The sequence below is a fragment of the Cryptomeria japonica genome, chromosome 3, assembly GCF_030272615.1.
Source record: "Cryptomeria japonica chromosome 3, Sugi_1.0, whole genome shotgun sequence".
Lineage (NCBI taxonomy): Eukaryota > Viridiplantae > Streptophyta > Pinopsida > Cupressales > Cupressaceae > Cryptomeria > Cryptomeria japonica.
Window position 1 is genome coordinate 241,520,863 of NC_081407.1, and position 4,289 is coordinate 241,525,151.

At 36.7% G+C, this 4,289-nt stretch overlaps 1 non-coding gene across 1 annotated transcript; it reads left to right on the forward strand.

Annotated features, from left to right (window-relative positions):
• The first annotated feature begins 3,138 nt into the window (after positions 1 to 3,138).
• Positions 3,139 to 3,287, forward strand: LOC131074452 (U4 spliceosomal RNA). The gene has a single exon (XR_009113062.2). It is a non-coding gene; the product is annotated as a U4 spliceosomal RNA (small nuclear RNA).
• Positions 3,288 to 4,289: the final 1,002 nt, after the last annotated feature.

Below are 4,289 nucleotides of genomic sequence, written 5' to 3' on the forward strand. Positions count from 1 at the left end.
TCTTAGACCAAGGCCACCCAATCTTTTAGGTCTGAAAACTTTGTCCCAGGATATCAAAGAAATCCTTTTCCTCTCCTCAATCCCTGACCAGAGGAAGGACTTTTGAATCTTTTCAGTAGCATCATAAAACTTAGTCAGAATTCTAAAAAGACTTAAAGCACACATAGGATGACTCTAGAGGGGGGATTTTAATAATTCGATTTTCCTCGCTTGGCTCAGAAGGGCCCCTTTCCAGCCAGCTTTTTTTTGTGGAATCTATCCACCAAGCTACTCCAAAACGTCTCAGGGGGCTTTCTGCATAGAGGGAGACCCAAGTAGATAGAGGGGAGAAGGCTGATCTGACAATCAAAAATTCTAGCAGTTCATCAGTTCCTGTCTTTAGGAGTGTTGAGGAAGAAGATAGAGCTTTTCATCCAATTAATCAGCTGACCCATGGCTTTGCAATAGTTGACCAGAGCCAATTTTAGGGTTCTGGATTCCTTGATAGTAGATGCACCCATAAAAACCATGTCATCAACAAGTTGTTGATGGGAGAATATCCTGTAAGCCGACGACGGTCTATCACCTTTCAGTTGACCTTCAGAAATAAGTTTGTTGATATATCTACCCACACTTCTAGCCAAAATAACAAACAAAATAAGAGATATAGGATCCCCTTGTGTGAGACCCCTTGAAGAATTGAAGAAGGGGGTAGGAGAGCCATTGGCAATAACCAAAAGTGAAGGAGTAGAGATCAGTTGGGAGATCAACTGAATCACTCTCTCACCAAATCCAAAAGTTTTAAGGATTTTGAGAAGAAACCACCAATCCACCCCATCATAAGCCTTCAAAAGGTCTAGTTTCATCAGGAAACCTTGGTTTTTGGAGACTCCTGGGGAGTGAATAACCTCATGGACCAATGTGATGGAATCCAGAATCCTCCTTCTAGGAATGAATCTAGTCTGTTGTGGAGAAATGATATCCGAAAGAATAGAGAGAAATATAAGGGTGAGAACCTTAGATATAATATTGTAAAAGGAATTGCGCAGACTAATCAGTTTGAAAAGCTCCATAGAGTCAGCACCTAGGATCTTAGGGATAAGGACCAAAATGTGGCATTGATTTGTTTCAAAATTAGCTTAGATCCAAAGAATTTTTAACACCCTTAACAATGTCCTAGCTAATAATGTTCCAAAATGACTGAAAGAAGAACATCGGGAAGCCATCTGGGCCAGGGACTTTATTACATTTAGAGGAAAAGACAACTTGCATAATCTCACCATCAAAAGGGATAGCAGAGAGAAATTTATTCTGGTCTCTGCCAATCATATTTACAATAGCAGCAAGGAATAAGTCTTTGGAACTTTTATCTTGATTGCAATCCACCGACAAGAGAAACGAGAAGTAGGATCTAACTTCCTTTTATATTTCGTCTTTCTCAAAGGACAAAGTCCCCCCTATGGACAATTTTGATATTCTATTGGGCATCTTGTGTTTCATGGCAATCATATGAAAGCATATTGTATTCTTATCACCTTCCTTAAGCCATAGAGAACAGGAGCGTTGCTTCTAGAATATCTCTTCTTTTTTAATGATATCATGATACCTAGATAATATCTTGTTCTCAGAAGTGATAGAAACCTGACTATACCCATTAGCTTGTATTTTGGCTTGAATATCCTTAACATCAAGCTGGATCATAGATTTAGAGGCAAAAATGTCACCAAAAACTTCCTTATTCCATTTCTTAACCTTGTCCTTCACATGCCTTAACTTTTTGGCCCTCGGAACATGACTGATCCCTCCACCGAAATGTTCCACCAATATTTAATAGCTTCCTCAAGTTTGGGGTGGCTCATCCAGATCTTTTCAAATCCGAAGGGGAAATTTCTTCTTCTAGAGATGGGGTCTGCCACAAAAGAAAACCGATAGTGATCCAAGCCAATAGTAGGAAGCGTACTTAAGGAACACATGTAATGATTGAACCAATCATTAGAGATAAGGGCCCTGTCAAGTCTCACCTGGATAAGATCAGAGCCAGTTTTTCTATTATTCCAAGTATAATTAGCACCTTGCAGATCCACATCATGGAGCGCCTGATTATCAATGAAGTTCATCAAATCCATCCTACTATCAAGATGAGAAAGAATCCCCCCAAATTTCTCATTCTCTTTAAGGGGAGTGTTAAAGTCTCCCATCACCAGCCAACCTTTAGAATTTTGTGGAATAAGATTAATTTTAGTTTTGAAAATTTTTCCCCTCTATTTGGCCACTAATTTGTTTTCTGATGCAAAAAATGATCGAGGATTAAATAGATTGCAACGTGGATAAGAACATATCTAAAGAAAGGTTTTAAATGACATGGCTCCATTTTGTGTTGTAGTCATTATGTTGTATAATTATATTAAGGTATTCTTTCTAAATGAATTGGATATATGTATATTAAGTTAAAAGCATTAAATTATGAAAGATATATGTGTCAAATAACTTTTAAAGTTTGATTAAATTTTTTGTTAAATCTATTGTTAGGTGAGTTAGTTGTTGATTAGATATATTGATGTATACATCTATTTAATTTGAAAGAGGTAATGAATGCTAAAAATATCATTTAAAAAAAGAAATGAAATTTTTTGACGATTTTTACATAAATTTTTCAAAATCTAAGTATACTAGTTACCCTTAAGTAATTAAAACAAATAAAAACTTCAAACTTGTTATTTACACATAGTACATTGATAAATTCAAAAACGGACCTGAATGGTAAACCACACATATGTCATTTGGGCAAGAATGAAGATGGTAATGATGATGATTCCTCTGCTACTCTTTTTCTCTCTCTCTGCGCTGCCTCTTCATATCATGGCAAACCCTTCTAATTATTCTGATCAACAAGCTCTGATTGCTTTCAGGGCTTCTCTGCTTCTCGATCCATATAATTCCCTGCTTTGGTGTTTTAAGGATTCAACTACTCCTTTTGCATTCAAACTGGGTTCGTATTTATTTAGAAAGACGTTTCGTGAAAAACAAATCTAAATACGCTGCAAGCAAGAGCGGTTTGATCTTTCATTTGACACAGCCACATTTAGTCCCACATGCAGTGTGAAGAATTACACAGTTGAAAAATGCACTATACAAGAGGATATGATGGATTTTAAAGTTATCTTTGCGCTTGGGGCAATGACGCAGCTAGTGAGGTTATAACTGAGGCGCGTCAATTGCTGGTTGAAAACTATTTCCAAACCCCCTCTTTGGCCTTCCTTCAATGGTCGGCCATCGAGAATTTTTGAAGGGCGCTCTTTCAGATGGGCCCAACAAATCAAAAAATCAAATAATATGTTTTTATTTTGTAACGTCAATCAAATATTGAATTGATCTCAGCTTAGAAGGTTGAAGATGATTTTGACAATGGATTATCCATCAACCAGACGTTCATTTGGTGGTCTCACATGTCAAGTTGCCTTCGATTCACTCTCTCTGCTTTTCTATACATGAATTGTGTACTCTTCCAAACTCGCTTATTCGTTTCTACTTAATGGCTATCCAGTAGACTCATTAGATATTTTATAATAGAAAAGATATTTTATTTGGAGTAGTAAAATGATACTTTCAGAAAAGCTGAAACATGACGTATTTAGTGCATTTACCTGTCATTTGTCTGTCAAAATTGTTTAAAAATGTACATGACGTATTTAGTGCATTTACCTGTCATTTGTCTGTCAAAATTGTTTAAAAATGTTTTTTTTTTGGTTTGCAGAACCCTAAGCACGTCCTTTATGCCCGCCCAAGCCTATTAATCTATTTCTACTCTGCAACCATTTTATCAAACTCTTTCAATCATATTCTTCTCATTGTATTGTCGAGTTATTAGCTTGTGTGAAGTAATGGTGGAAAGAAATGCAAGCGAGCAGCATGCTGGTGAGAACAATGAAGAGCAGCAGCATGGATTTCCTGTGAATCCTATGGAGGAGCCCAAACACTCAAGTGAAACTGGAGTAAAGACACAGTAAAGGGATTTAATGAAAAATATTCCTGTATGAAGTAATGCTTGGAAAGAGAATGAAGAGGAAAAATATGTTCACCCTGCATCTCTGGTGGAGCCCTAACAGCCGAGCGATAGTGAAGGGAAAACGGAAAACCGATCTCAAAATCACCTCTTCTGCCTCTGTAGCTTCTCTTAATCTCTTTATCAAATTTTTTTAATTAAATCATTTTTTAATATGAAGACTCCAGTAATAAGAAATTAATTTCATCTGGTTTGTATTATTTATATGACTGTATTGTTGGCCTTCCTACGTGCAGGCTACTGACAA